General features: G+C 37.2%; 1 long non-coding RNA gene across 1 annotated transcript; it reads right to left on the reverse strand.

Moving 5' to 3' along the window:
* Positions 1-2: 2 nt before the first annotated feature.
* Positions 3-22,992, reverse strand: LOC124989655 (uncharacterized). The gene is made up of 4 exons (XR_007109600.1): positions 22,860-22,992; positions 21,067-21,155; positions 4,310-4,393; positions 3-37 (listed from the first exon to the last, which is right to left on the reverse strand). It is a non-coding gene; the product is annotated as an uncharacterized LOC124989655 (long non-coding RNA).
* Positions 22,993-23,203: the final 211 nt, after the last annotated feature.

The following is a 23,203-nucleotide window of genomic DNA, read 5'->3' on the forward strand; positions in this document are numbered from 1 at the left end:
GGATTACAGGTATGCACCACCACACCTAGCACCTCACCTTCATTAAAAAACAAACAAACAAAAAAAGAGTTTGTGAGATGCCATAACCTGGAAGTTAAAGAGCCTGCGTAATTTGCATAATTCAGAGTTTGAGTTCTCTGTATTAGCTGACTTGTCTTCTCACTTTGTCAACTTTGTTCTTAGGCAGGTTCTTTACACTGACAGAAAAAGAGGGCTCTGGGAACACCAGGACCTTGTGACCCTCAAGGAAGAGCTACCTGCTTTCTTCAATATTAATTTTCAAAAATCTGGGAAAAGACTTCCATTTGCAAATATCCATTTCTACCCCTCAGACCAGGATAAAAAAATGGGAATAGAAAATAAGGTACCAGGGCTGGGGCTGTAGACCAGTGGCAGGATGTTTGCCTAGCATGCGTGAGGTACTGGGTTCCATCCTTAGCACCACATAAAAATCAAATCAAATAAAGGTGTTCTTGTCTATCTACAACTAAAAAACTTTTTAAAAAAGAGAGAAAAAAGTTCCTCAATTGATTCAACATTGGTCAATTGCTGGGTTAGAGGCAAGAGAAAGATAATAATAAATGGTGACTGATAACTTCACTAGGGAGATAAGAAAAGGAAAGTGGTTCTCCAAAGAAAGTATGCTAAATTAGGAGCCTGACTTCTGGGAAAAAAAACCCTGTGTGTGATTCCTCACTCCTATAAGTAGGACTTCACCAGGTACATCTCATGGGGAATACCTGCCCTCCTCACCCAAGATTTGGGATACTGATGCTTCTGAAGGCTGTTGTAGACAAGGACTCGGGTACTCCTGGCTGGCCACGCTCTTAGGCATGGCTGTACCCCTAGCTTGGTGTCTTCTGTGGCTCTTTATGAGCTTTTGGCCAAGGTACCTCAGACATCTCTCTGAATTCCTTTATTATGGCATTGGGAACAACCCTGAAATTAGTTTTATTCACTTCAACTCAGGTTTCAATTCACTATTCCTATCTCCTTCCAAGATTCCCTCAAACCCTGCTCCAGCACAGGTCTATGAAACTGCAGGATTCTTTTGTTTGGAAATTCCTCAGAAGAACTAACCCCAGAGTTATACTGATCCACTTGACCTTCAGTTGGTGCCATTAGGAGGTTTGTGGGATAGAACAGAAGGTGTTTAGCTTCTAACTTATGCTGTTGCAGTAGAGGATTAAGGGCTTCCCTGTTACTTTAGTTTACTTTGTTGTTGTTGTTTTTGTTGTTGTTGTTTTCAGTAGTACCTCCCAAACCTGGCCACTCAATTTTCACCATCTCATCTGAGCTTCTGACAAATGGATACAGTAAGCATCAGTAATTTAGCTCAAGGACATTCTTGAAGCATAAAAAGACAGAAAAGCCCAGGGACACTTTGGGGAGTAGCCTTGGGCATTCTAGAGGAGGTCTCTTGGAGTGCTTCACCAGTGGGTCTCTACAAATGCGAGCCGATCCTCTGGGGTGCTCTACCTGCCTTGACAATGGGTCTTAGGATGTTTTTATGGAAGTGGTAGGTGATTTTTAGAGAGTGCAAGAGGATTGTTTATATAAGGTTTTACTGTTGGGAAGAATCGTGCTTTCATTTAGCCCACAGAGGAGTTTGGAGAAAGTTAGAAAAATGGTTTCCTAGTTATTGCCTAAGTCCTTCTGACAGTTAGTGGGGTCAGGCATGGTCAGGTGGGTCTTGCTTGAGTTTATCAACTCTAAGCAAGTCCAAGGCACCTAGTAACACCTGTGACTGCTGCAAGTTATAACTTCAGTGCAACAAAGAACAACAAATTAGGGGAAAAAAATCATTGAGATCGCTTTCCCCAGAGTCCCAAAGAGACATTAGAGCCCTTTTTATTAGATCTCCTCCGAAGGAAATCTTGCTAAAGTTAGCAAAGGAGAAGAATGAAAATGCTTGGATTCAATCTTCCAGAGCAGATCATCTTGACCTCAGTAACATTTGAGGAACCACTGTATGTTTGAAGATAGTTGATTTAGCTGGTGGGACATGGAGTGAAGAAGAGACTGTTCTCTTAGAACACTCTCAAAACCGAGAGTACTGCTTACACTCTTTTTAAAAGGGTAGTTTCCCAGTATTCTTCTACATGCTCATTTCTGCGATCTTCAAGTGTGGGCTTAGTTACTGAAAGCTGATCTGGGGTGGGTGGGAGGATGTCTAAAAGGGAAAGATGGTGTTACTTCTTAAGCAAGTCCTACTGTATATCTTTGTAGCTTAGAGAGATATTTATCAGAGAAAATAAATATTAAAATTCCAAAGAGCTAAGAATAGCTAGTTCTATGGACTCAATTAAAAGTGTTTCCAACATTTCTACTATTTCAAGTAACCAAACTAAGTTTCTTAAACTACATAGTCTGAAAATACAAATATTTTGAAAAATATCACTCCTGCTTGAGATATCTAACATACCTTACATATATAATCATGCAGTTTCTATGGAATATATTACAAACTTATAATTGATTGATTGTTCAATTATAATAGTTTACTTTTTTATTTCCTGAAATTTGGTAGGCATTTAAAAGAGATAAAGGAGCTATAAAAAGTAATTTCTCACCTCAAAGAACTTAGTTTACTTGGGGGTAAGAAGATAATAATATGTATGGAAATACAAACAAGAAAACTTCAGTTTAATTACCTGCTAATATGGGTGATTAAGATTCTAAAGGTTTTAGGAATCCAAAGGGACAGATACAGGAGTGGAGGAATACGCTAGGAAGGTTTCTCATGCCTTGGTTCTGGGCTCCTCCTGCTGCCTCTGACCCTTGGTGCCCTTTTCTCCATTTCTGTCATTTCCCCCTTAGGTCTCTGCCTCCCAACACAAAACCCTGAGATCATTTCTTCTGCTCTGTATCTCCCTCTAACTACTGCTGAATGACTTCAATTTATAAACACAAAAAATAATTATTTTTACACTTGATAATTACAAACTTACATATTTAACAATATGTTCTGTAATTTTCTCTGCTCATCTCTTCTCTTCTATTGGGGAAGTATGTATGATTAAGCCACATGTCTCCCAGAGCCCAGGTTTAAACCCCAGGTCTGCCAGTTCTTAGCTGTGTGGAAGTTATATATCTTTCTCATGCATACATTTTATTAATTATAAAAGGGGGCTCATAATAGTACCTATTTTATTGAGTTGTTGTAGTGATTATTGAGAACTGTGCCCAGCTGAGATGAAATATTGGAAGATTATTTGCTGTTACTCAGAGTATTCCTTTCCTTTCACATGAATTATTTTCTTCTTTAAAACAAAGTTTAATAGTGGTTTAAATGAGTTTTTTATAAATTCCTGAACTTTTATATATTTTAAAATGTTTTACTTTGTCTTTAAGCTTAAATGGTAATATACTTGGAGATAGAATATTAGGCTGTTAAATATTTTTCTTCAGCTTTTTGAAGGCATTATTCTGTTGGCCTTGGCATTTATTGTGACTTGTAGAAAGTCTACAGTCAATCTAGTTTCTATTCCTTTTAGGGTTATTTATCTTTTCTCTGGGTAGCTTTGGAGCATTTTTACTTGGATTTGATGGACACTTTCAGTATGATGTTTCTAAATATAATAGCATCATTGTTATTCATTCTATTCGGTATTTACCATGTCCTTTTTAATTTTCAAAACTTCTATGGCATTCCTTAATTCTCTGCCATTTGCATTATTTTTTTTTTTCCCTCAGAGAAGTCTTATTTGACACTTGTTAGAGTCATTCTATCTTTCCTCAGTAAATGTTAACTGTCCTCTAATATTTTTTGTCTTCTCATTGCTTGGTGCTAGATTTTAAATTAATAATGATTTGGTAAGTTTATAACTGCTTCAATTATTCCAATTCAGAATTGATTTCATTTACAGAACTTTATTTCACTGATTATATTTCTCCCACTTGTAAGATTTTCAACTAGTCTTTTATCTTATATTGCTTTTATTTAGTTTCTGCTTCCGTTCATCATTTATTATTCTTTTTAAATGCAGGCTTTCATATCTTTTTAGAATTCCAGACATATGTATTTTGGAACTGTTCTCAGGGTGCTCATCAAATGAATTTATCTGGATTTGGTTTCTCTGTTACCACTTGATTTTTCATGTTTTAGAAGTTTGGTTTGCAGGCTTATTTTGAATGGTTCGTTTCCTCTCTTTTTCCTTAAATGTTTTTCTTTTGTCCCTTCCCAGTTCCCTATATAAAATTAGATCTCTTAAATGTGTTCCAGGACTCCCATGTCTTAGTTCTTTTTTCATCAGTCATTATTTGGACTGTTACCAAAGTGGGTGTAATGTCCCCCATGTCTCCTTACCTCCAATTTTGTCCCTTTTCACCAGCATTTCTTCTTCAAGCCAAACTCTTTGTCATTCTCCACACTTCTCTCAAAACAAACTTTCTAAAAAATAGGAAATTGAACACATTACTCACCTCCTTAAAATCCTTCAGAGGGTGCATTCATATTTCCAGGATGCTATTTTTGTTTGCCTTATAAATCACTTTATGATGGATGGGGTCCTGCCTCCTTCACCAGCTTCGTCACTCACCATCTTCCTTCCTAATCCCATAACTGCACGTTTAACTCCTTGTAATACCTTGAATGTGCTGTGTTCTCTCAGACCTTTCCGTGCTTTCTGATTACAGCACTATTCCCACATTTCGCCTTGATTCATCCTTATTTTCCGCCTAGTTGATGCCTGTTCATGAGTCGATACTGCTGAGTGATGACCTCCTCCAGAAAATTTCATAGGCATAGCCTTCTACCTTCTTCTTGCTCCTTAAAATTTTCTTTTACAGAACATTGTGAATAGATATAGTTCCCAGTCCACCAACATTGTCGTGTGTATTTGATACCAACTTCTCCATCATCCTTTAAGTTTTTTGAGGTCAAAAACTCTCTTTCTTTTACCTTGTTAACTTCCATCTTCCCAGGACCTAGCATCATGCCTGTTGTCCTGAAGTAGGTGTAAATATATATATATATTTACACACACACACACACACACACACACACACACACACCCCAAGGTATACTTTTTTTACTGTCTACAAAGCAGTAAGAGACATATTTTTAAAAATAACATAAATTTAAAGATATGAGCAATAAATAACAAAATGTTATAGCTCTGAAGTTCTTTTATTTCTGCTTTTTTCTTTCTTAATTTGTTCTAATTAGTTATATGTGACAATAGAATGCATTTTGACACATTGTACACATATGGACACAACTTCTCATTCCTCTGACTGTACATGATACAGAGTCACACCAGTAATGCAGTCATTCATGTATATAGGGTAATAATATCCATCTCATTTTGCCATCCTTCCCACACCCTCCCCTCCTCTAACTCTTCTCTGCCCAATCCAAAATTCCTTCACTCTTCCTTAACCCCTCCCTCATTATGAATCAGCATCCTCTTATCAGAGAAAACATTCAGTCTTTGGTTTTTTGGGTTTGACTTATTTCACTTAGCATGATATTCTCCAGCTCCATCCATTTACCTGCAAATGCTATAATTCCATTCTTCTTTAAGGCTGAGTAGTATTCCATTGTGTATATATACTAAATTTTCTTTATCCAGTCATCTCTTTTAAAGGCATCTAGGTTGGTTTTATATTTCAACTATCGTGAATTGAGCTGCTATGAACCTTGATGTGGCTGCATCACTGTAGTATGCTGATTTTACATTCTTTGGGTATAAACTGAGGAGTGGGATAGCTGGGTGCAATGGTGGTTCCATTACAAGTTTCTTGAAATAAAGTGTGAATGAATTGGATCCAGAGACATCCTGGATAACTAGTGATTGCTACAGAAAGGGTAGGAAATCTCGGGGAATAGGAGGCGTCTGAGAAACATTCCTGAAACTTTATTAGAAGGTTCTGTTAGAATTGCCAGATACTAACATTATTTATGTGGGGCTTAGTCAGAATGACTTAGCTGATCACATGGAGCCCCCAACATACACATATGAAGCCTCACACATCTCCTGGTAGGTGGTATGGCCAGGCCCATAGTAAATGTTGGGATATGTCTCATTTATATGAGACCAGACGTCTCTCTGACAGGACTCACAATCTAGAAGGAGATATAGATGAATGAAATCATAATGCTAATACAACAAGGTAGTTGCTAACATAGATGAATGAATAAAAGTCACAGAAAACAGAGGAGGAAATGAATGACTGCTTGTGGGAATCTAGAAAGGCTTCATGAAAGTGACATTTTATCCAAGTTCTCAAAGACGAGGAAAAATTTAGGCAGGGAAATGATGACCTTCTAAATGAGAGTAGTGTGAAGAACCACATATATGCTAAATCATGTGATACAGGTTTTAAAATCATGGGATTTTTTAAACTATGAGCTATAGAGCGATAGACCACAGAACCTTCTCCTTTGTGTTTGAAAACCCGGATTAAGATGCCAGTTGTCTCCTGGACCACCTGCATTACGCCATGATGTTTCTCTTAAGCTCACCACCTTAGGTAGGGAAAGCTCAATACTTAGGAGTTTCAATTTCTTCATCTGCAAAATGAGAACACCCACAGTTTCATCTTTGTCATGGCTGGGAGCAACAAGTTAGTTAATAGTTGCAAAAGTGATGAAGTTTTTATTTATTTTGATTAAGATAAAGTAAATATTTAAGAATAACGACATAAATAATGAGGTCTTTATCATTAGCCAGGATGTCTGAAGATTAAATAGGCTACATACATTTTAAGAAACAAGATAAAATTAAAATAATCCAAAAGCAAAATCTCTCAGACCTCTTTGTGTCTCCTGAAAGATGAGGAAATCTACCTTTTACATGATCTGACCTTCAACAGGACTGACAGTGCTTCAAAGTTTAGTTGAAGTGCTTCTGAGTTCAAAAGTTTCAATGGTTATAAAAAGGGATGGAATTTCTGCTTTGCAAGTGCCATTGAGCCACAAGGGGGTAGGGGAGTTCTGTGTAACTCTATGCCATGTGCTCTTCCTCTCCAAATCTCTTGACTAACAAATAAAATTAAAAAAAAAATTTCATGTTGAATGTTAGAGAGATATTTAATTTAATAGATACCTTCTATGCCATCTACAATTCTACTATCATTTTCCTATAATTAACATCTCTCCAGAGACTTCAGCAAAGATACCAAATACCAACATATTTTAGGTCTGTCTTTCTGTCTAATGATCAGCAGGATAGTTCTAGAGGGCCAGAGAGGGTGACCTTAGGGTTGGAAGATTTGGTTACAAAGGCCACCTTTCATTAATCTGAACAGATAGCCACAGGGCAATGTGAATCTTCCACAACTGGATTTTATCACAGCAAGTTCTCTTCAATGTACGCCCATTAAAAAGAATTCATTAAAAAAAAAAAAAAAAAAAAAAACTTTAAAAAATCTTCTGTTCATTACGCATTTCTTGAATGAAGAAGAAAACAAAATGACTAGATGAAAGAGGAACCGACTAATCCCTTAAAGAATGTGCTACAAAAATTGTTCACAATGTGAGTGCCTCTTAAGCAACAGGCCTTTTTAAAAAAACAACTAGTTGGAGCATGTGGTAGTAAGTCTATGACATCATTTCTGGATAAGGTGTTCTTCTTTAGTGTGGAGATTGTCCAGGGCAAAGTCATGGTAACACTTTGTGTGGCACAGAAAAACACAGCTGGGACACTGGAGAATTCCTTCTATGATCCACAGACCAAGCCCAGTTATTTACCTTTGGGGTTACAGAGCTAACAGATTCCACCTGCGGTACGTGGGTCCTGACACCCCCTTTTTCTCCTATGCTCCTGAAATACTGAATGCCCAGCACCCACCTTTTTATTTTTTTCCTTTTTCTTTTATATTTTCTTACTCTTTGGCTTGGGCTACTAAGCTATCTGTACCTTGAGTTGAGATAGTTTGGTTCGTGGGGTGGACTTCAACACAATGTCGTCGAGGCTTCACATGGTTATTTTTCAAGTGCTTAGAGAGAAAACAAAGGTCTGTGAACATGAGGGCTTGAGTACAGAGTCACGCAGCCAGGGTTTCCCCCTCTCCCTTCAGTGGCACACAGCCATTCTGGGCCCACAAGCAATCTGTCTGTAATAAGTGACAGATTCTGCCTCCTTCTAAAGGAAAGGGCCAGAGGAGAGCAGCCCAAACCCAGTACAATAGCGAGGCAGGTGCTCCGGTCAGACTCTCTGCTCTACCAGGAAACGCTTCTGGAATGCATGACCAATTTGGTTTCAGAACAGAATACTCCCTTTAATGGACAGAAAACACTAACCTTTTCTTTTTCCTTTTTCCTTCCCTATACCCCCACCCTACAGACTCCCCAGTTTCAACAAGCCCCCTTTTCACTTTAACCCTTTCAAAGGATAAAGGGCCAGGCTTCAATCTGCACACACCCATCCATCTATACATCGCTCTGCTAGCAATCCAGGAAGAGGAGGGAAAATTCATTGGCAACAAGAACAAATACAGTCTTGGCTTAGGAGCACCGGAGCCTGATGGGTCACTTTTCTTTTACACTGTCATTTTACAACTTCAGGAAGTCTATTTTCACAGAAAGGACTGGAGGGTAACATGTCTGGAAGTAAGAGGGGATGGAAGGAAAAAAAATGTGTTATTAAATATAAAATATCAAAATCTCATTAAATGATATCAATTCTTTTGGAGATCATGCAGCATTTAAGTGAAATAAGAAACTCTTATTTTAAGGAGTTTTGGAGTTTGTAACATTTTCATAATACTCAATTGAATAAAATAATAAATAATACTATGGGTATAAATAACACTATTATTGTCAATACTATTATATATAGGTGGCAACACTGCATTGTTCATTATTCAACATGCCAGTTTTCCTCCATGTAAAGAAAATAGCTGTAACTTGGGAGAAAATTATTAACCCATAGTCCAATTAAAGTCTGCATATGTGTACTCTGACTCTATTGACTAAGCAAGATGTAAACAGACTTATATGGTTTCTTTTCCACGCAACGGTGTTTGAGATGCAGTGATGGAGATTACGTATATTAACAGTAATAGGGGTTTCCCCTAGGAGAGTTGTTGGAACTTATCTTTGAAGTTAAGCTCATTTATCATGGGGAGAATAGACCCCAAAAAGTACAGCAGCCACAGCATCCTGCCTGAGGCAGAATTGGAGATTTCCAATAGCTGCTGTAAAGAAACATTTTGAAAATGCATTTAGTACTGCACTGATAAATCTTTTAAAAGAAGAGTTTTAATTACAGAGGATGGCAAAGCCAAGATTTTTCAAATGAACCCAAACGTATGACTTAAGAGAGCTTTTCCCTCGTACCTTCATACTACCCAACCCTGGATAAATTTTTACATCTTCATCTGGGAACAATAGTCTGCTTTTAAGCAGGAATCCTGAAGGATATCTTTCTTTGTACTATAGTATCAGGAGAAACAATGGAAGTGAAATATAGTAAGTCAATCTATATGCATGTATGAGGAGCAAAGAATGTGAGAGGTGCACCGTGAATTCTTTGGGGGCATACTGCAGATTGTACATACGGGAGAACGTGTTATGCATGTGTATGTATCTTCCCTGCGTGGATGTGTGGACATGTGCTCCTATGCAGCTTGATCCTCAATTGTCTGCTTCTTTAAAAAAAGAAAAAATATTAGTGTTGCTTGTGTCCTAGAACAAAAATGAACTCTTTTATTTTTTGAGGGAAAAAAATAAAGCTAATGAAATTAGGGGTTGTTGAAATCAGAGGCAATTAAAATGCACACATTTTTTCCCCTAGAATCTGCAATTGTATTCAACATTTGCAGTACAACGCCTGCCTGTAGGATAAATAATTTAATGGGTTTTGTGATTTGGTACTAAAAGCATAACAAAATCCTACAGCTGTAGCCTCATTTTTCTCCACACTCAAACTGTTTCCTTCTTAAATTGCATATTTTGTACAGTTTTTTTTTTAAGAACACAAAGTAGGTTCCACATCTTTGAGAACCAATTTCCAACATAATAGGTAATTGCACATAATTACAGGAGTTTCAGAAAAAGAGAAAACAAAACAAAATAAAACCTCTTCCCACTCAGGTCCTTCTTTCTTCTTAAAGACTGGGATTAAATCATCATTTGATTCTATTCAATTTTGTCCTTAACTGCAATAAATGATATACTCTGAGAATAACAAAAGGTGAAAACCACCTGAACTGTTTCTGATGTCCAGTCACTTGATTATACAGATATAAGGACTGGTATATTTTTATAAATTTGTTTACTCTTTACATTTCTTTTTTACCTCTGCTACACTACAATGGAATGTGGTCAGTTTAAGGTTTTTAAATTATGTGGACTGCATTTTAAATTACTTTGCTATTTTCTTCATCCACTTTCAAGTACAACCTAATATTCATTAATTTACACACTCAGAATGAGGCTAAGGACCAAAAGAGCATGCAAACCAATAAAGAGGATGTTGCACTTTAAAATGAGAAAACAAGAGACAAGTCTAACAGTGAATGAGTGGACACTCTGTCCTAATATTTTCATGTTTCTTTTGGTTTGTAGTGATTGAGGTGGGATTGAGGCCTGGGCAGAGGTCAGGTCTTTCTCTAAGACCTATGTGGGAGTGAGTTTCACAGCTGGAGAGCTGAGCTTCTGGGTTTCCTGTGTTTATGGTAAATTGTGGCTCTTTTCTCTCTCTGTTCTCTCTCCCTGACAGGAGATTGTAGATTGGAGGTTGAAAGAAAGTTTTTAGAACTTTCTACCACATTTTCCTATTTCTCTGAGAGAAGAATAAACACATCCTCCTCAGTGAATTGGTAAAACTGACCTGATTGTCTTTTGGTTTGTAGGATAACTGTAGGTTGCTAAATGGCTTACAAACTGACCATTTCTCAGATACCAGGAGGAGGAAGTAGAGAGGGAGTTAGTTTAACAATCCAGCTGATGTACTGGACTGTTATATGACTGGCATATCTTTTACACTGAACTTCAAGTTATTTTTCTCCTATGACAATAACATGTCACTCAATGACTTTTAAAATTAATAAAGTACTTATTAGAGGTCTGAAGACAAGTTTTTCTTAAACCCTAGGCTTGTAAATATCTGAATGAAATGCATATGAAAGAAAATAAATTGGGGAGCTCAGACCATTCTTTTTTCCAGTGAAACCAGGGAGCATTACATATTACTAGTTATTCAATATTCATTTCTTTGTTCAGAGTTAGAAGGGAGGAAACAGGACTATAAGTTTGATTACAAGAATAAAATTTAGTAATTCTGGTCCCTATCAATATGTAAATGACTTCAAAAACAACAACAATGGCAAAACTCAAAATAGTAGAGGTGTTAGCATTTTCAGAAAATAGTGCTTCCAATTTCAAAATACAAGTCAGAAAAGATTAAGTGTTATTATTTCTATTTTGCAAATCTGAAAGATTGAGATGCAAATCAGAGCAGATTAGAACTGGAATAGGAAGATAAAGATGATGCTTGAGAGAGGCAGTATGGGGAAAAGAAAACTGCCTTACTCTCAAGGAAATTAGAAAAACTTCCTCAAAGAGATGACTTTTGAAATGTCTCTGAACCTCACTTCCCTCAAATGCAAAATGCTACTACTAGTGAGAACTATTCTTCCGTCACAGATACTACTAATTGTTATACTACTGTACTAAGTCTACATGAAGACTACCACCAGCAGTCAATATGAAGGCAAGGACACATAATGAGTTTAGAATCTGTCACATCCTGCTTTAGTATTGGTATGTCTGTATTCTGTCATGCTGTGAGGTGTTCAATCCATATCTCTTCATCTCTTCAAGAGTGCCTGGCATGTAAACATTTCACCATATCCGATAAATGATAAAAAAAAAAATGGAGATTAATGCTCCTGAGGTCCCCAGCCTTTGTTTAGATCTGTGAACTTATGACAATCAAATTAAGAAAAGCATAAGTAAATTAAACTCTTCTGCTTTGCTATGATCTTTTGATGCTTCTTGCTCAATTCTTGCCCAAAACATCACAACCCACCCTAATAATGTCCCCCAAATTAGAAACCTTTGCGTGTGGTGAAGTTATATTATTTTGTTCTTATATCCCACACAATGTCTTACATAATTTGGGAACTTACTAACTGCATGTCAAAATGAAATGAATAGCATACTATGATTTAAGGCAAGGTCAGCAAACTAGCCCAAAGTGGCCTATAGCCTATTTTTGTAAATAAGGTTTTGTTGGAACACAGTCACACCTCACAGTTACAAGTTGTCATGACTGTTTTAGCACTATAATGGCAGAGGTGAGTAGTTCCAACAGAGATTCTAAGGCCTGCTAATACTAAAATATTTACTATCTGGCCTGCTGTAGGAAATACTTGTAGACTCCTTACTTAGAGGATGGCCTCCTTTTTCCACTCACACTTTAACTTGGAGACTGTGAGTTTTGATCTTACACCTCTTCTCAAAGAATTAAGGTGAATTGTATTAATGGTGATATCATTGACAGGACTTGCCCAAGGAGTCCATGCACACACTCTGATATATACAATGGAATATTACTCAGTCATAAAGAATGATAAATTTATGGCATTTGCAGGCAAATGGATGAAATTGGAGAATATCATGCTAAGTGAGATAAGCCAATCTCAAAAAACCAAAAGACGAATGATATCACTAATAAGTGGATGATGACACATAATGGGGGGTGGGAGGGGTTAGTGTTAGGGTTAGAGTTAGGGTTACAAAGGGGGGCAAGAATGGAGGAAGGAAGGACTGTATAGAGGGAAAAGAAGGGTGGGAGGGGTGGGGGGGAAGGGGAAAAATAACAGAATGAATCAAACAACATTACCCTTGTAAATTTATGATTACACAAATGGTATGCCTTTACGCCATGTACAAACAGAGAAACAACATGTATCCCATTTGTTTACAATAAAAAAAAAAGCAAGTGAGAGTTATGATACATTTCTTTGACCTCTAGAGTGATATGAACCTTTTTTCCTCATTATCTTTGGACAACTTTCAGGAAAAATCTAATGCCTCATATTTAATTCTGGAACATGGCAAGTTGTATTATGAGATGCCAGTATGTGTTATTATTATATAGAATAATAAATATTTGTTTTTGTAACATTTTAGACTAGATATGAATGATTCTGGGAGATAAGGTAGTTTGGGAAACACAAATTCAGGAATTGGTATGTGTATATATATTGCAGGTTAATAGAATGAAGTTACCTTTCATCATATTGAAATCAATTCTTTTCTCCAAATAATACTTATTCTTTTCATACTTTTGAAAAGTAGTATATTGAAATTTCAAAACAGTTGAACCACCTATTGTGTTTATATTCTATAAAAGCATTCATGATTTATGTCATAACTTTATAGATTGTGGTTTAGGTATCACAGGTAAAGCAAGCATACATCTTTGGTAGAAAAACAAACTATGTCGATACTATGTGGATTACAGTTAAGTATAAAGACTGACATCTTAGCTGGCATAAAATGTTCTTATATCAATTATGCTCTTGTGAACTCATCAAATACAGACATCAGATTAAGAAACAGAGGTGTCCTGTGTTCCAGAATTCACCCCATGATTTAACACACATAGTCACACACAGTCAATATCAGACTAGATACATGTATTATCTAGATTTACATCAAGGGGTGAATAAAGCGAAAAACCCATTTAGCATAGTTTCTGCATGAAGAGTTTATGAGCATGGGGTTATAGTGTTCACTTATCCAGTTCTGACCTACAATACTGGTTTCATCCTTTAGACCATGTGTGTCTTTACTTACTGAATTTAGGTAACTTAATTCTCCTGTCCCTTGGTTTCCTCATCTATAAAATGGAGATGCTAATAGTTCCTCCTAGTAATATCCTCTTGATTTCATGAATTGACACAGATTCAGCTTTCAGAACAGAAATGGATTTCAGAAATGACAAGTATTATTTCTGGTCCCCAGGCAACACTAATTAGTCATTTCTGAACCTCTTTAGTTGTTTTCAAATGCAGTTTGGAGGTGACAAGGCTATCTAAGATCCTTTACAGCTTTAATTTTTGGCTGTTATAATTTTGGGGGAGATATGGAAAGAAATGTAAAGAAAAAGAGTGGGTGTTAGGAGAATTTATTCAGTTAAAACCTGAGATTATGAAGATACAGTCACAGATCTGTACAGGCACCCAAGTATGGATACACACTCATACACACACCTTCACAAGTTAACTCCATGTGTGGCATCAATAGTTATCATTCATGGAAGAAACCTTAATTCTGTGGTCATCAAATAACTAAAAAGCTGTTATTCATAATAAATTGGGGTCTGTTTTATTTTTATGTTCATTTAAAAATAAACTTTTCTGGAAATGTAAAAAACACAATTCTCCATGCCAGTAACTTTAAGGAAAATACTTCAGTGCAGAGGTTAGAAAAAAGAAGCGGATTCCAGTAAATTTAAAATCAGCTAAACATAGAGAATTCAAATCCTTCTTTTCTGGGGATAGCTGAAATTAAACCAGAAAAAGAGTTAAAAGTTTGGGTTGCATTTGTGAGGCTAAAAAAGATTAAATATGAAGCAAAACTCTAGAAAATCCTTTGCAGTGAGCTACATTTATTGACAATTAGGTTCATCCACCACTGGTGACATATCACTACCACTTTTTGAAATGAAAGATTACTACGCCTTCTAGTCTTTTTAAAGAAATTGCAGTTTAGTCCTCCAAATTGCATTTAATGTAGATGAAAACTTTGGGAACTATAATTTTTTTTTTCTTTTTTCCTTTTCCAGTACGATAGCTTTTCTTACAATGAATTGCTTCAATCCTTTTGGGGTCACTGGGACCATGACTGTCTACACAATAACATAAAATCAGGAAAAGAATTTGCTACAAATGTACATTTTATAGTCATGCTACCTACTACTGTTTGTTATCATGTAGCACTCTGTTAGAGATGAAAAATCAATTTTGGGATTTCATATCCAACTATCACTTAGTATTTAATCTTGGTCAATCATTTCATACCTAAAAACTCAGTTTTGTTACTGAAGTAGATATAATGATGTTATATTGTGTTGTCATGAAGATTAACCTAGATATTCCATGTATGTTACCTATTCCTATGTAACACATTATACCTTCCTAAGCTTAGTGATTTTAAACAACATTTATTATATCAGTTTTTTAGGTCAGAAATCTGGATAATGCTCAACTGTGTCCTCACTCAGAATCTCTGATAAAGTTGCAACTGATGCATTGGCTGAGGCAATGGCCATCTTAAAGCTCAACAGGAGAAAATTGTCTTCTAAGATCCCTTGCATGACTATTAGAGAGCCTCAATTACTCGCAAGCTATTGGTCAGAAGCCACCCTCCGTTCTTTGTCATGTGGTTCTCTCTACAGTGCTGTTCACAACACGGTAGCTCACCTTACCTGATTAACAAGTAGACAGAAAGAGAGAGAGAAGGGGAGAGAGAGGGAGACAGAGAACAAATAAGATAGAAGTCATAGTCTTTTGAAACTAGTCTCAGATATCCCATTCCATCACTTTTTCTTTTTCTTTTTCTTTTTTTTTTTGGCCATATTGTATTTGTTAGAAGTAGGTCAGGGGCCTTGCCTACTTTCTGAATGTTAATAGCAGTAGGCAGAGATCATTAGAAGTCCTTTTAGAAGTTGTTTATCATACTGTGTTAAGCGGTCATCACAATAGCTAATGCACTCAATTTACTTTTTCCTTTGACTTAGTATATATTTCAAAGAACATTGTTCTAATGGCAGAAGTTCTGGGAGTAAAGAGATATGAGGTCAGGTTTAAAGCTAAACATAGTTTTTTTGTAAAAGGACATAGCTATTCTCTTTCTGAATGTATTTATGTCTGAGTTACTTCACATAGTCCTGAACAACATAAAATGATTATGTGAGTCGATATGATGAAATAAATCACTCAGAATTCAATGGTGAAAAACAGTATAAATACAGATGGTTTAATTCTTCCTCATTCTCTCAATCCAGTCATAGGTACATGGGCAAAAAGTAGATAAAGGAGAATTCCATATGTCCAACTTGCTTCTAAGACCTATCCTGATATCTGTTTCATGCAAAAATAGATTTCCTAAATGGTTGATACAATATACTTAACTCTCTAAAGGGCTCATGTAGCCCTTAACTTTACTTAACACTCTAAAGGGCTCATGTAGATTTCTATTGCATCTCTTGTACTTCCCTGACTTTAGTTCCTCAAACTCTAACCTCAACTCTACTCTGCTTCAGCAGATGGCGTCCTGAACGTCTCCATGTCACTTGACATGTAATACACACTCTGAGATCTCTCTCTGACATGCTTCTGCTCTCCCTCCTGTTAAGTTCATTCTTTACCCTTTTGGAAAGCTCTACTCACAAGAGACACATTGACTCAGTTTGGTTTTCTTAGTTTTTCTTGCTGTTCTTTCATTTTATAAGCCAGTTAGTATTTATTTAGACCAATTCCTGTGCTGGATTTCCCAATCTCCAAATTTATGCTCTTTCTCAGTCCTGAGTGAATGCCCTAATTAATTTGTTGACTCTATTAAGTAAACTTAGAGAAAGTAAAATATTACTGATTTGATTCTCTGCAGTTTTTGTGGTTAACTTAAACATGATCACCAATATTACTTAAAGATGCAGACCTTATAGCTAAATTTACATGTTGAAGTTTTAGATCTAACAATTTCCAGCAAAATAAATGTAAGAGAATTTTAAAAAGTCTTTTAAATCTTGGTTTCCTTATGTGTAAAAGGAAGATGGAGTCCAATTCAACAGTTTTTGTCCTCATTTTCTCCTCTTGACACTTCCTGGAGTCTTTAATTCTTTTTGCCACAGTTGCTATTGAAATCTCCTTTTACTTTTTATAATTCTGTACAACCCTGGCTCTTCTCCTGCCTATTCTCTGAGCCTTTCATTTGCTCCTCTCTTTTTCTGTACCTCTCAAATACACATGGGCATTCACCAATATCTCCTCTCACTTTTTTTTTTTGCACCACTACCTTGGACATTCACTCACTCCATGGCCTCCACTCTCATATCTACATATAAACTATTACATCTTGAACCAGAATATCATCAGATCTGTACATGGCCCAGCCAATTACATGGGATGGAGCAGACCAAAAGGTGAGTGAAATGTGAAAAAAGAAATAATTGTAAGTGCTGAAAAAATATTCAGTCCAAAAAGTATACTATGGTGTGGCATCCAAAATTCTGCCTATAGATACTAAAGGAGCAGTAGAATTTTCATGCATTTTGATGGTGCTGGTATGTCTACGTCTGTATGATGTGGAAGAAAAATGTCAAAAAAGAAATACCAAGGGTCTCTCAACAGGTGGATAAAATATGATGATGTGAAATCATATGGCCAGTGACCTCTGGGAATCTGGGTCATAAGATCTCAGCTATCTGTAGGGATTTTGAGAAACCTCAATCCTAGAGAAATGAATCACAAGATGGCACCTGGAGAAAATCAGAATGGGAGCAAACAGGATGGATGCAAGAGCACAGAACTAGGTATTTAGCATAAAGCAAGACCCTATTACCAAAAGTGAGTTCCCAAATGCAGCAGCCATGAACTTGCAGTAAAAAAATATTTTGGCGCTGAGTCTCAGAGTTCTGAGCTGGAGATCTTAAAAACTTTCTTGTCCTAATTCATAACTGACGTCAGGTGGGAGTGGAGCAGATTTGGTCCCACGTCTTCCATTACTATTTGCTTACTGAAGATCATTTATGTATGAGCAATCAAAATGTATAAATCATTCTACTGCCATGTACAACAAATTAGAACAAATAAAAAAATTAAATTAAAAAGAATTCATTCTACTGCCCTGTACAACAAATTAGAATAAAAAAAATTAAATAAAAAAGAATTCAGCAAAATTTCCAATGGCACTTGTCCAAACTGGACCCATTCTTAGCTTACCCATTTAACTGACATCTTTTTCTACAATTCGTGTTTTTAATAATGTCAACACCATGCTCTACTCACCTTGAAATGAACCCTTTCTAAAACCTAATTTTCTCTTTTCCTTTTCCCTGTACTTAAAATTTTACCTCCCTTTCTCCAATACATCCTCCTTTTCTTTCTTTTCACTGCTACTGTTCTAGCTTAGACTGTATGTCATGTACTACTGCAATATCATCCTTGAGTCTCCTTCAATTCATCCTAAAAATTTCTATCTCAGACATACTTGCCTATCAACCCACGTATAACCTCTTCATGCTACTTTCTGAGTCTTCCCAACAGGATTCCAAGCCATATTGACTGTATATCCAATTTACCCACATTTCCTGCATAATCCATTCCAGCAGCCCTAGTTGCTATATAACCCTCTTAATTTTATTTGCAGATGCTCTTCCCTCATAAAAACTACACATCTCTGTTTATCACCTTCAACTCCTACCCATTCCAGTGCCCTATCTCATAAATTCACATGACCCATCACCCTTGGTCTTTCTGGATTTCCTTCAATAGAATATAAGCTGATAACACACACACACACACACACACACACACACACACACACATACACACCTAGCCTTTGTAAATTTTTTGCTTCATTTCTCCTATCTTGCCTTATAATAATGGCTTGGTTTTACTTGGTTTCCACTGATCTTATGTGCCCTAACAACATAACCATATTAACCCAAATTTGCTTGTATCATAATCAGCATAGCACCTTGTATATCGTAGGTATTCAATAAATGATGTTGAACAGAGATGGATTTAACACTGAAGACACCTACTTGCATACTTTTTTTTTTTTTTTTGGATGATTTCATTGTATGTGTAAACTGGAAGAACATTTCTCTTTTTGAGTTTACTGAATGCTGTTCTCATCTGAAAAACCTGAAAACTGTGCATTTTTTTTATGTATATCTCTATCTGAGACCTGTTAATCTATATGTGAAGAATGTTCAAAAACTGGAATACTAACACCAGAAAATGTGCTTCACATTAGGATATCATTTTATCCAACTGCCATAATATTAAATAATTTCAGGATACAAGGTCATAACATAGAAAAAGATGTGAAATAGTGATAGCATTTTGGCCTCCCAAATGAGATTAAGCAGTTCTCACTTAAAATTGAGAAATGACACAAAAGTAAAACTAGGGAAAAACAACTAAAAATACTACATTATCTAATATCAAGATATTACCTCACTTGTAGATAAACAGAAAACACTCCAGCAAGCAAACTAGATAACACATTTTGATAACTTACATTGCCAAAATTCCTTGCAGCCAGAGTTTAAAAAACTAATATTTGATCATTTTAATTTTCAAATGCTCTGACACCTCTCTGCACCTTTGGAGTCAGCTGTAAACTAATGAATGTGGAAATGATCAATTCATATTTCTTTCCTTAGTAAGTTCTTATCAGAGCTTGCCTGAAGCAATGTATCTTCCTTAGTGCATGTCCAGGAAGTCTGAAGCATTTTCTCCTTTGTGACCCAGATTCTCTGATCTGTGTGTCTGTATCCAGCTTCCAATTATGTAGAGCATCTCCTTGTACATGCTGTGTAGTCCTTATTAGTAACTTAGAAAAACAAGTAGATAAAATATGATAGGTTGTATTCTCCAAAGGACACTTGAAGGAAACATTTGATTTATGATTTTTTTTTACATTTAATACTGCTATGATTTGAATGTTTTTGTCCCCTCAAGATTCAAGTATTGAAATCCTAACTCTCAAGGTGATGATATTAGGATGAGGGGCTTTTTGAAGATGATTAGGTCACAAGGACAGAGTTCTCATGAATGGGATTAGTGCCTTCAGAAAAGGGCAGGGGGGCGGAGAGAGAGAGAGAGAGAGAGAGAGAGAGAGAGAGAGAGAGAGAGAGAGAGATTGGTCTTAACCCTTCCACCATTTCTGAATACAACAAGAAATTACTGTCTAGGAACCAGGAAGTGGGCTCTCACCAGAAGCAGAATTTGCTCACCCTCCAGACCCATGAAGAACAAATTTCTGTTGTTCAGAAGCTACCCAGTCTATGCTATTTTCTTGTAGCAGTCCCAGCTAAGAAAAATATCTGTATGTGAAAAATGGATAACTATTATTTCTCTGGCTATTTCTATCATCCCAAACTCCTCCTTTTAAAATAAGTGTGGGAGTTTTCAGAGGGATTCACATGGACTCTTCAAAACTCAGGTATACTGTCACTTCTGCCAGCCACTGTCTCAACCACTAGGCAGTTTTGCCTTCTGCAGGACACCACAGATTCTGACAAGGCATTGCTGCTAAAGCATAGGAACCGTCATGGTGTCAAAGATCTGTGAGCACATGAAAAGAAATGGGAGAAAATGCCTCCAACCTATCCAGGGCTTGCTCTGCTAAGGGAGCCAGGGCCCTGCTGCTTTACATAGTCTCAGGCAAACTAACTCTTCTTGGATATTGTTATTGTACCTGCTTTCTCCCACACCATTCTGGCTTCATAGAATTTAAACTTGACTCAGACACTGTTTTGGCCAAAAGGCAAGGGTGAAGGACATTAATGCTGTACTCAGGTGACAAATGCTTTCTTCCTTGGCCAAGTTCTCTTGACAAACTTCCTTTTTTCCTGTGCTGTGTTTTCCCAAAGATGTTTCCTCAACCCTGATGTAAATAAATGTCTGGTGGATTAGTCCTGCTACTTCTCCAACAGTGCTTGGCCATGTTAGAACTTATACCAGTAGGCTCACACTAAAACTCCTGTCATTGACTGAAATGACATGAAGTGACCTCTTACATGAAAATGCTTAGCCCAGAGTAGGTGCTTGGGTATTGTTCTAGCTTGATGCAAATACTTTAACCACAAGGGATATCAAATTCTTCAAAAGGAAGCATCATTAAATGTGATTTGCTCTATTTCTACTTGCAGAATCTTTATTTTATCTGGAACCGGGGATTGAACCCAGGGACGCTCTTAACCACCAAGCCATATTCCCAGTCATTTTTATTTTTTATTTTGAGACAGAGGTCTTGCTAAGTTGCTTAGTGCCTTGCTAAATTACTAAGACTGGCTTTGAAATTAAGATCCTCTTGCCTCAGACTGCCCAGCTACTGGGATTACAGGAATGTACCACTATACCAGGACCTACTTGCAGCATCTTGGTAGAAGTAAGTAAATGTGTTCAGTCTTCCAATTGTTCTCTTAGGGAACTCCCTCAAAAACTTGCATTTCACAGATCTAAAGGTAAGAAAAGGGAGAAATTATTCCTCTGTGTATAAGCACTGTAGGGAAACACAGGAAACTTGTGAAAACAGTATATTGAATGAAAATGATTGCCCAGGTCTGCAAAAAACTTCACTTTTGTTCCCATTCGAAATATTCAAACTGTGTATGATTCCTAGCATAGGATTGGATGCTGAGGGAGCACATTTTTAAGATGTGTCCCTTTTTAAAAGATAAAGACAAATGTACATAATAGCTTTGTTTTATTTCAATACTCAGATGAGATTCTGGCCACACATTCAACACACAAGAGCCAGAAATTGTGTGTATGTACTTTTATTTCATTAAATGACATCCATACCTCCTTCTCTTCACTGCTCAGGGTACTTTTGTATGAAGCTTCACATTGGTGATGTGACATAGGAAGGAATTCAAATTGAGGTTCACATCTGGTGACTGAAATAGTGACTGTGGTGCATTGACTCTGTATCATGAGACCTCCCCTTGCCAGAGAGACTATTGGGACAGAGATCTCTAGATTTTTGGAAATGTGTCCCTATTCACATTCTTGATTCCATGAAATGCAAAAGGGTTTTGTGCCATGCTTTCCCCACTAACTCACATAATGTGCACGTTGGATGAGAACTGTGGTAGCAACCCAGCCCTGGAACTCAGGTGGACACCTCATGAAGAACTGGAGAGTGAGGTTCTGTTAGGATGCTGGGGAATCATTCCAAAAGTTGCTGCTTCAGTGTGCCAAATGGCAGCTTTGGGCCCAGCAGAGATTTCATGCTGGTTCCTAAACTGCCTGGTGAACACCCAGGGAGCAGATTAGGTGAGAAATTGCTTCATTAAACAGAGAAATCTCGGTTCTAAATAATAAGGCAATATCTTTCTTGTTTTGATAGAACTGACTGCTACAAAGTACTTTAAACTGCTTCTCAGTCACCCACATAACACCACACAAGGGTCTAGAGAGAGCTATTCCTGTCTCATCTTAGAAACAACAGATAGCTGGAAAATAACTTTGTCTAACAGAAGTCCCAATAGAAAATAAATCTTCACGGTGGCGATGTGGCACATGGAGGAGTCTAAACTGAGGTCCACATCTGGAATGCACCTTCTGCTCAATTTCCCCCAGTTGTCTCCAATACACCCTGCACCAACCCTACCCCTAGTCACCCTAGGAGAGTTCCTTTCCAGTGTACTATACCCTATGCTTTCTTATTTCTCTGCCTTGTCATTAGTACTTTTACTCCTCATATCAGTCTATTTGGGCAAACACTGCCAGTACTTTAAGTCTCAAATCAAATCCTATTTTCTCTTTTGAGATTTTCCTGAACCTTCCAACTTGGAAATTCACCTTGCTTTTGATTCTGTTCTATTCAGTTGAAATTCGTATGTACTTCCACTGCATGTGATCATGATTTATCTCCCCAGTTAGAAGGGCAGCTTCTAAAAGCAAAGACTAATGTTGAGATATCTTAAATGGCAGCTTCTTAAAGAGGAACTGTAAAATACCTCCTCTCTATCCTTACCAGGCACACAGCAGAGTTGTCCCGGAGCTTCCCAATGAACCCATATTGAATCCTTCCAAAGTTAATATTTCTTGACAATTCACACACTCCCGATTCAGATAGGAGTGCATGCTTAGGGAACTCCCATCTATTCAACACTCAGCTGCTATTAGATGGCTCTGCCTCCCTGAGTCGTACTTACTGCTCACAAGAAGTGGTTCCTCTCTGGGTATTATCCTCCTCAGGGGTTGGTCAAGCCAGCCAAAAGGCAGAGGAATGTCTGAACAAGCAGATTAATGAGCAATTGGAGAGGAGGTTGTGGATTCCCATTCAAGTTCTAGGAAAGTGTCTGTCTATGCTGTGATGAAAAGGACTGGATTTGGGGCCAGAGGGTGAGAGTGGCTCCACATGTCCCTTACCTCCTGCTGCTGGAGGCCTGAAGAACAATGAGGAGTCAGAGAGGCAGTGGCACGTGGGAGGCAGCTGACTCCAGCTGATTGAAAATAGGCCATTTGTCCTGTTCAATGCTAATGTGTTCAGGGACTT

Source organism: Sciurus carolinensis, chromosome 7 (genome assembly GCF_902686445.1).
Source record: "Sciurus carolinensis chromosome 7, mSciCar1.2, whole genome shotgun sequence".
Classification (NCBI taxonomy): Eukaryota; Metazoa; Chordata; class Mammalia; order Rodentia; family Sciuridae; genus Sciurus; species Sciurus carolinensis.